Here is a 10171-nt window from a genome sequence, read left to right on the forward strand (position 1 = left end):
GTGGTTCCCGCGTTGCTCCTATCTCAGCTTCCTAAGGGTAGGAAAGGAGACCCACATGCTCAAAGTTAAAAATGAGAAAAGAATCACCTGGAATAGAGGCTAATAATTGCAAAGCCCTCTACAGCTCACAAAGCACCTTACCTAGTAGTCACCCTAAGGGGATCCACAAAAACCCTTTGAGATTTTTAACAGTGAAACATTTTCTCTTGTTATAAAAACACTGCCTGTTTATTAAACAAAAATTAATAAATCTAGATTAGCAAGAAGAAAATTAAAATCATCCATGACCCCACCGTCCATAACTACTGATAATATCTATGATGGTGTTCAGACTTTGAGTGTTTTGTAAACAAACACACTTTTATTTTTTACAAAAATGAGATCTTACTGCAGTATGCTTTTGTGACCTTTGAAAGTTTTGATACATAATGAACAATTCTGCACATCATCAGTGTTCATCTAAACTGATGTGGCTGAGGAATATTCCGGTACATGGAGGACCCATCATTTATACAACCAATCCTCTACTGCCAGACACACAGTTGGTTTCTCACTTTATTGCTATTATAAAAAAAAAAAAACTGTTGAAACTAACTCCTTATACAATCATGTTTCCTCTGCATAAATTCCTAGTATTGAAACTGCTACCTTTCTTAAAGTTTTGACATGCATTTTCAGAATGTCCTCCAATTTACAATCCCTCCCCGAGCTTGTGAAATCACCATCTCCCCATATCAGCATTCCTTTTTTTAAAAAATAAATTTATTTATTTTATTTATTTATTTTTGGCTGCGTTGGGTCTTTGTTGCTGCGCGGGGGCTTTCTCTAGCTGTGACGAGCAGGGGCTACCCTTCATTGCGGTGTGCAGACTTCTCATTCCCTTGTTGCGGAGCACAGGCTCTAGGCGTGCGGACTGCAGTAGCTGTGGCTCGCAGGCTCTAGAGCGCAGGCTCAGTAGTTGTGGCACACAGGCTTAGCTGCTCTGCGGCATGTGGGATCTTCCTGGACCAGGGCTCGAACCCGTGTCCCCAGCATTGGCAGGTGAATTCTTAACCACTGCACCACCAGGGAAGCCCAACATCCCTTTTTTTTTTTTTTTTTCTGTACGCGGGCCTCTCACTGTTGTGGCCTCTCCCATTGCGGAGCACAGGCTCTGGACGCGCAGGCTCAGCGGCCATGGCTCACGGGCCCAGCCGCTCCGCGGCATGTGGGATCTTCCCAGACTGGCGCATGAACCCGTGTCCCCTGCATCGGCAGGCGGACTCTCAACCACTGCGCCACCAGGGAAGCCCCAGCATTCCTTTTTTCAGATTAAAATTTTTTAACTTTTCAAAACATTTAAAATTTTATATGTGAAAGATGGCATTGTTTTAATTAGCAGTTTCTTTAATATGATGAGGTTGAATGTTGTTGGGTTTTTTTCCTATATGCTTATGGGTCAATGCCATTTGTTCTTTTTTTTTCTTTACAATATTGTGTTAGCTTATACTGTACAGCAAAGTGAATCAGCTACACGTATACATATATCCCCTCTTTTTTGGATTCCCTTCTCATTTAGGTCACCACAGAGCACTGAGTAGAGTTCCCTGTGCTATACAGTAGGTTCTCATTAGTTATCTATTTTATATATAGTATCAATAGTGTATATATGTCAATCCCAATCTCCCAATTCATCCCACCTTCCCCCTTCCCCCTTGGTATCGATACATTTGTTCTCTACGTCTGTGTCTCTATTTCTGCTTTGTAAATAAGATCGCCTATACCAATTTTTTCAGACTCCACATATATGTGTTAATATACGATATTTGTTCTTCTCTTTCTGACTTCCTTCACTCTGTATGACAGTCTCTAAGTCCATCCATGTCTCTACAAATGACCCAATTTTGTTCCTTTTTATGGCTGAGTAATATTCCATTGTGTATATGTACCACATCTTCTTTATCTATTCCTTTATCCCAGTTCTTAACTAGGGCATTTAGCCTTTCCTCACTGACTAGAAGAGATCCTGTATGTGTCCAGAAAACAGCCCCTTGTCTGGATGTGTTGCAAATATTGCTCCAGTTTAATATTTACTCTATGAAAACTTTTTTAACTTTAGAAGCCCAATCTGTCAGTCACTTTCAAGAATTTATTTTATAATTTGACCTTTTACTACCATGCTTTAAAAGCCTCTTCCAAAAAGGGGCTTGAGTAACTTTATAGTGGAGAACTCTTGCAGACATGACTTTGACCAAAGGATCAAGGTTAACACCCCCAATAAGTCATGCTGACATCGTGGAAATCTTGACATAATGTCACGAGAACACTTCACCTCTGCAGTATTCTTTCCCCAAACCTCAAACCTCAGTCTAATCATGAGAAGACACCAGACAAACCCAAAGTGGGGGACATCCTACAGAACACTGACCAGTGCTCGTCAAAGCTCTCGAGGTCACGGAATTCAAGGAAAGACTGAGAAACGGTCACAGATCAGTAGAGATGAGGGGATGGAGAACTAAACGCAAGGTGGTGTCTTGGACCAGATCCCGGAGGAGAAACATGACAGTGGGAACGCTGGTGAGATCCCAATAAAGTCTGTCGTTTAGCCAGCAGCAATGTGAATTTCTTAGTTTTGATACGTACACTAGGGTCATGCACAATGCCCTTCACCTCTCCAAGTTTTGCTTTTGGTTTTGGTTTTCTAGACAGAAAAGTCATCAAAGTTCGTGGCTATGGGTGGGGAAGGAAAGTGAGGTGGGAAGCGGTTCCTGGTTCCTTCTGACCAAAGCACCGGGGTGCGGAGAGGGATCGGGGCAGCCGGAATGGGTCTGGAAAGGTAAACTGAGTCTAAACTCTAAAGAGTCCAGTCTTCAGAGCTTTGAAAGCGAAGGGGCTTAGCCCAGACTTGACCCTGCAGGCAGTGGGGAAGCGGCAAAGATTTCAGTTCAGTGCCTGATATGGTTATTGGTTTAGTTCCCCTGTTTGTTACCTAATGTACGGACCCCTCCCCCAACCCAGTATGGTATAAGCTCCAGGAAAGCAGGGACTGAGTCTCCCTTATGGAACATTTCCCCCCAAAACCCTGGACACCTGGCCTGTAGAGTGAACTCAGTGAATACTGGTTGAATGAAAGAAATCAAGTAAATGGTTTTTCCCACCCCTGCCCTTCACATCTAGTATCAGCCCGTGTGAATTAAGCTCTCTTATGCTGCTGGGCCTTTGCACAGGCTGTACCTCTGCCAGGCACAGCTGCTGACCTTCTGCTCCCCCTTCGGATTTCAGCTGAGACTCTGCCCTTTCTGAAAATCCTTCCTTCACTCTCCAAGTCTGGGTTAAACCAACTCCTCCAAGCTCCTGGGTTTCCTTGCCACTGGTCAGCTGTATTGTAACGGTGGCTCCCGGGACCACTGGCCCATCTAGGGGACGCAGCTGGCCTCTCAGGTCCCCACCAGCTCGTGACCAGCACACAATGCTAGCAGCACATTCGTTTAAAACGGCAGCTCTTGGCAGCCAAAGACAACTTCCTCCCCACTCCCCATGGTCTAATTTGCATCTGTCAGTGTTTGAAAACAATTACCCAAAGGCAACTCCAATATATAATCCCTACCCACCACACTGCAGCTAATGAAGCTGTAATATATGGAGTCTGAAAGTGTGAGTGTTTTGCTTTTTATCATATTCCCCCCATGCCCAAGTTTCAGGAAACCATGTCCACATCCTAACCAACACAAGCCCGGCCAGTCGGGGTGGGGAAAATGTGGAACAAGGGTAACGAAATTCTGTCTCTCCTTTTCTCTCCCAGACCAGCTGTGAAGAGGAACAACTGGCAAAGACAAAAAATTCACCAAGCATTAGAGCCACGTGGTTCTACATCTTGAATAGAAAAAATAGCAGAACCTCCTGGAGGCATCCAGAATTATACATCATATGAGACCACGATCTTAAAAAAGGACCTCTCTCACTGGTGAATTCTCATCCTGGTTCTGCCAAGATTTGCTGGGTGACCTTGGGCCCATCGCCTGTAGGATGTTTCCATTAGGGAAGCTCTGGGGACATTAAACAGGCTTAACCAACCCTGTGATGTGTTTTAAATGCTGGCATTGAACAAATGACTGTTTTGTGCATTGTGCAATTTAAGCTGGACCACTGGCACGACAGTTACAGTCATGATGATAAACATGAATTCCTAGCGCACATACCAGTGTGGCCCAGAGGAGAAGCAGGCTGCAGGGCCAACGTGTGTCTCCAGCCAGGAGCTCTGTCTGATACTGACTTCAGTGCCTCATCTGAAGACCCTCATCAGTGTGAGGCCTGAGAGCCCTCACCTGCCCCGCACAGGCCTCAGACTCTGTTTTCTGGCCTCAGTTTCTTCTAAGAATCGAGGTGCCTAGACCAGCAGCTGTTTCGTTTTCTTTTTAAAGTCGCAGAATCTCTTTAAAGGGATCCTTCGCACCATGACATCTTTAATATTTGTAAGCAGAGTTTCTGCCCAGCTGGCCCTGCTTCCCACCACTCAGCCCTGTCCCCACAGACCCCTGAGTTGCTTCTGGGACCCGTCCAAGGAATCCCAAGTTTCCCAGGATCACCATATAAAAACCAGTGAGGGACTTCCCTGGCGGTCCAGTGGTTAAGACTTCGCCTTCCAATGCAGGGGGTGCAGGTTTGATCCCTGGTCAGGGAGCTAAGATCCCACATGCCTTGCAGCCAAAAAACCAAAACATAAAACAAAAGCAATATTGTAACAAATTCAGTAAAGACTTTGAAAATTCAGTAAAGACATCAAAAAAAAGAAAAATCTTAAAAAAAAAAAAACAAGAAAAAAAACCCAGTGAACCGGAGCCGGGTCTTTAGTTGTGACACTCGGGATCGTCGCTGCAGCATGTGGGATCTAGTTCCCTGACCAGGGATCGAACCTGGGCCCCCTGCATTGGGAATGTGGAGACTTAACCACTGGACCACCAGGGAAGTCCCCAAGATCACGTCTAGTATTGACAATTTACATGGCATTAGCAAGGCTTCAATCCTGTTAGAGGATGAGAGACACCAGGAAATCCTGTCCCCAGGGTGGGGTGACCGACCTTATCACCTGAGTCGGTAACAAATTCTCTGCACGTCTTTGCCATCTTTGCCTCTCCAAGAGGTACGGCTTGGAGACAAGCAACCCAAATTGTGATTTTTCACCCCACCCCAGTGCCTAGTCCTGGGGAGATTTGGGGAAAGGGGTCATAAAAACAGGGTGGAAGCACCTGGCTAGGTTAAAACCAACACAGCAAAAGATCAGAAGAAACGAAGCTCTCTCCCTCCCTCCTAGAATCTTGGGATCACACCCACCCCACCCCTGATGGCTGATGTCCTCCATTTCTAAGAAGCTCACTGAGAATCAATGTTTGCATTAGATTTGGTAAACACAGCCCTTTCCCCAACAGCCATGGTGACGGTGACCTGAGAAGTGGCCCCCTGAAGTCCCACAGTGGTAATTTGCATAGCGTTACAGGATTTGGGCTACTGGAGCGTTCTGATTTTGGCCACAAAATTCTGGCCTCCTAAGTACCTTCCAGCCATCACATGGTAGAAGCACGTGAGACTGGCAGGTTAGAACCGGTGTGAAAAAACCGTCACGTGGGGAAAGTACACGTCATGATGATGAATTGGAAGACCAGGATATGAAATAGCAGAGCAGGCAAGCCAGCAAACAAAAAAAGTCTGAACAAGGCACCACCGTGGCGACAGTGGTTGTCAGCATATCGTGAAGTTTTCCTTCCGAGTTTTCTACAATCAGCATGTACTTCCTTTGTAACCTGGGGGAGAAAATAACTTCAAGAGCCTGTCTATCCAGGGGTACATGATAAAGTAGGGTTCAGGGAGCAGCAAGTAAGTTTTATCACTAGTTTAGTCCCTGGCATGAAAGTCAGTTTGAAGAGATAGGTCCTGAAAATGTCAAGATACATATACTCCTTGCCTTCCGGGGGCCCCAGCGTTTACTCCTTCTGGACGTGTGACTGTGGGTACCCCCCAAATTCCTGGCAGTGTGGAGTATAGGGAGAAAGGGGCCCTTGCAGGAGGATTGTGCTCTGTTTTGTTTTTTCTTCAAGAACCATCCTCAAAATCATTCAAGACAGAATCGGGAATCTTGGGTTCTAGCCCTGGCTCTGATCTCAGGCCCATCCTTTCCCTTCCCCCTTCCCTAGGCCTCAATCTCCCAATTTGTAAAACAAATGGAGTGGACTTTCGGATGGCTAAGGTCCCTTCTGGCTCCAATATTCTAAGAGCTAAAGGAACCAGCACTCAGGTTGAAGGGCTGCTATGTCTGAGAAATCTAGGGCAAGAGAGAATAAGGAAACTTTCAGCTGCTCAGCCCGAGTAAACGACACAGACTAGAAGGCGGGGGCCAGCCCAGCGTCTTGACACAGGGCTCGGGGCACAGGCGAGGGCCAGCCCAGCGTCCTGACACAGGGCTCGGGGCAGAGGCGGGGGCCAGCCCAGCGTCCTGACACAGGGCTCGGGGCAGAGGCGAGGGCCAGCCCAGCGTCCTGACACAGGGCTCGGGGCACTTAGCAGAGACCCCCGGAGCACAACCTCAGGCCGGCGTCTCGTCTCGGGGCTGTCCAGGAAGGGTAGGGCAGTGTGGCCTGGAGCAGGCAAAGCCAAACAAGTGACCTGTTTCTCCGCGGAGCCAGAGCTCCCAGCACGGTGGCTGGTGCACCAAAGGCTCAATCCAGAAGGAAGGAGGAAAAAAAACATCACCAGGCTAAATGGGGCCACCTGTCCAAACTGGGGAGGAGCAAGACAGATGTTGAGAAAACCTCCCACCCTGGACTAACCTGGGGCCCTTAACAAGTCTCTGACTTGAACGTGGCCAGTCTTCTGGGATAATGCAGAGGAACCTAGATCCGGTTCTGCTGCTGACTTGCTGTGGGCCTTTGGGTGAGTTCCTTCCCCTCTCTGAGTTTTGTTTGTCAAATGAGAGGACATTCTAGGGTCCTCCCGTGGCAGGTGAAAGGCCGTGCATGGTCCACCTCCAAGTAAAGGAGACTTATAACCAGGAGAAGGATGCTCTTACGGCTGTCAATTGCAAAAAACAAAACAAAACAAACAAACAAATAAAAAACTCCTCTAAACTTCAGAGCAGACACAACAAAAGGGAAAGCAAAAGCCAGCAGCCAGAAGCAGACCCTTCACCACGTCCCCAGTCAGAAGGCATCTGAGATTAGGGAACTTTCCTGGCCCTTAGGGAGAAAACTCTCCTCAGTCCCTCGAATGAGAAGCCCAGGGCCAAAGGTCCTGGAGCTCTGGTCTCCTCCAGCCCAAGAGCTCTGAGGGCTTTACTGCCAGCCCTGCAGAGGGAGGAAAGAACGTGTACCAGAACCGTGACCCAGGAAAACAGGAGCCCCCCCAAAGGGACAGGCTGCCCACTGCAAATGCCAACAGGAGATGGGCTGCTGACTCCGTCTCCAGCATTGCCACTCGTCGCATAGACGCAGATGCTCCTGGGGCTCGGGACTTCTCAAACCAGAGAGCTGGAAAGCCTCAGCTGGAGGGGCTTGGGCCCCGCTCTGGTAGAGGACAGGCTGGCAGTCTGAGCCTCACCCTGAATCCACAGATCTCCTCCTTGACCAGTGGTCACCTCTGCCTCCTGTGCGGGGCAACAAGCCGGCTTCTTCATTCCTGATGCCTCCACCAGCCTGCGGGCCAGCCTCCTCTCCCCTAGCAACCTTCTCCAAACTTCCATGCAGCCAGATTTATCTTCCTAGCACAGCGACAGGGTCAAATAACTCTCCTGCTTAAAGAGCCTGAACGGAATTTGTGTCTTTCTTGTCCAGCGATGTATACTGAACACCTAGAACAGTGCCTGGCCCATAGAAGGCACACAGTCAACATCTGTGGATCGGCTCTAAGACGTCCACTGAATAAAGTCCCACCTGTGATGACCTCGCCCCACCTCTCCAGTCCAGTTCACTCCAGACCCTCCAATCCCTCTACTTCCCTGCATCCTCCCACAAACCCACCTGCCACTACCTGAGCGCCTCCCTCGGTCCAGCACACCTCGTGCACCTTCATACCTCCATGCCTTTGCCTGTGCTGTTCCATCTGCCCAGACATCCTTCCTACCCTGTCCCCTTGAGAGACTCCACTTCACTGTTTAATTTACTAACGTTCTTTTCTTAGCAGGACCTGCTGGTACGCCTCACCCTGAGTTACTTTCTTTCTTCTGTTATTCCCTAAACCTGTACCATAGTTTCCTACAGAGTACTTAATGTGTGCGAGGCATGAATGTCCCCCCTCACCCTAGGTTATCATTCCCACTGTACAGATGAAGAAACTGAGGCTCAGATAGGCAAAGTGACACTGTGGGTCACATAGCCAGGGAATGCTGAGGTCTGACTATATTGCCACCTCTTTACGACACTTGCCATTTACTACTCACTAGGCTGGGAACTCTCTGAGGTCCCTTGGCCCTGTATCCCCAGGGGGCCGGCCTGGGCCTCTGTGATACTCAAGAGGCCCTAATCATTGAACCACTGGCAGCTCAGGACATTGTGAGGAACAGATGCTCAGCCAGTCTCCTCCCCTTTCTCCCTCTTCTGCCTTTTCTCCCAATCTGGGAGATAGCTCTGGCAAGCTGGGGAGGGACACATTTGGAGGGAAAGGGGCCCCCTCCCAATTCCATTTGGCCCTATCAACTTAGATCAAGATCCCTGTGTGACGTCTCCAAAGTGTAAAAGCCAGTCACAGGTCCCAGAGCCGACCCTTCACTAGGAAGGCCATCCTCGAAGTGACCCCCCTCAAAACGAAAGCCAGAAGCCAGCCTTAGAGGGCAATCCCTCTCCTGCCTCCCGCCAGGCTGGTTCCGGCCCCGCCCACCCCGCTCCGGCTACACCTGGGTTCCCAGCTCCTGGACCACCCGCAGAGTTAGCGAGGACCCGTCGCAGCTTCTCGGGAAACCGTAGGGACGTCCAGGTTTCCTGCACCTTCGTCCTTTGGCTAGGAAAGATTTCGTTCTGAAAGCGCCCATCCCTCTTAATCAGACTTGGCATTCCGGGCCACAGGGCTCCCTTCAGGGCGCACACTAGATATCTGATTTGGACCTGAGTAGTATTGATACTTGCTCTGCGGCAGGCACTAATGCCCCACCTCGCCCTGGGAGGTTATCACTCCCATTTTACTAGGTGAAGAAACCTGAGTTACGCCCCATTGCTCACACTCATTTCTCACCCTTTGCCTCTAGTACCTAACACACACACACACACACACACACACACACACACACACACACACGAATCTATATCCCTTAAAAGTCTCCCTTTCCAAAAAGGAGTAAGGGATGGGGGAAAGGGCTCTTTCGGGCAGCGCCGGGTGGTTTCCTGGGACCTACTGAGAAGTTCTGCTCTAAGCACCGAGGGAAGGTGCCTCTTTGGCCAAGGGTTCGACATCCGCCAGGCGGATGGCACCTGTCCCCGCCAACAGGGGGCCCGGAGGCCGGCTGCCTTCCCCCAGGCGAAGCCAGCTGTCCTCAGCGCAATGCCCGGGAGCCGGGTGGTCCCTCACTGGCCCGGCGCGGCTCCAGAGGATGCGAGTACACAGTCCTCCCGCCGAAGACCCCGGGCAGGAAGCTCTCAGACGAACGGACAGACAGACCCAGATAGCCGTCGACTCCCTCCGGGGCCCTGTGGGGAACAATCCCTCCGCGGGGCGCGGCGGGGCGGAAGGCGCAGACTCACCGGGGCGGCGGCGGGTCCAGCTCGGTCTCGGTCGGGCGGCCGGGGGCTGGGGGCCACACGACCCCGGCCCCCACAGGCTGCCTCCTTCGGGTGTCGCGATCCCGGGGCTGGGGGCTCCGGGGAATCTCGGTCGAGGGAGCGCGGAGGCGGTGAGCGCGCAGCCCGCTTTCGGACCGGGATGGGGACGCAGGAAGCGCGGCCGCTGGGCGCCGGCGTGCCGGAGGGAGGGACCGCGAGAGACGGAGGGCGGTGCCGGCCCAGAGCGGCCTCCGGCCCCGAGAGGCACCGCCCACCAGTCGACCCTCTACGCCAAGCCCGGCCGTCCGCTCCATCCAGAGGCCTGGGGCGCCGAGCCCCAGCTGCGGAGGGCGGACACCCACTCCGTCCGGTCGGCTGGGGGAGGAGTGCGGGCCGGGAGCGCTGGGCCGCATGAAGTTGGCTAAACCGGGGTGGGGGGGGGGGGGGGGGGGGGA

At 50.9% G+C, this 10171-nt stretch overlaps 1 protein-coding gene across 1 annotated transcript in view; it reads right to left on the bottom strand.

Annotated features, from left to right (window-relative positions):
- Positions 1-9929, bottom strand: part of TMEM51 (transmembrane protein 51) — a 44827-nt gene extending 34898 nt beyond the window's left edge. The window contains exon 1 of the mRNA XM_029227976.1: positions 9699-9929. The gene's annotated coding sequence lies outside the window, so the exon portion shown is untranslated. The remainder of the gene's footprint in view (positions 1-9698) is intronic.
- Positions 9930-10171: the final 242 nt, after the last annotated feature.

Source organism: Monodon monoceros, unplaced genomic scaffold (assembly GCF_005190385.1).
Source record: "Monodon monoceros isolate NGI ecotype Baffin Bay Population unplaced genomic scaffold, NGI_Narwhal_1 Super_Scaffold_18, whole genome shotgun sequence".
NCBI lineage: Eukaryota > Metazoa > Chordata > Mammalia > Artiodactyla > Monodontidae > Monodon > Monodon monoceros.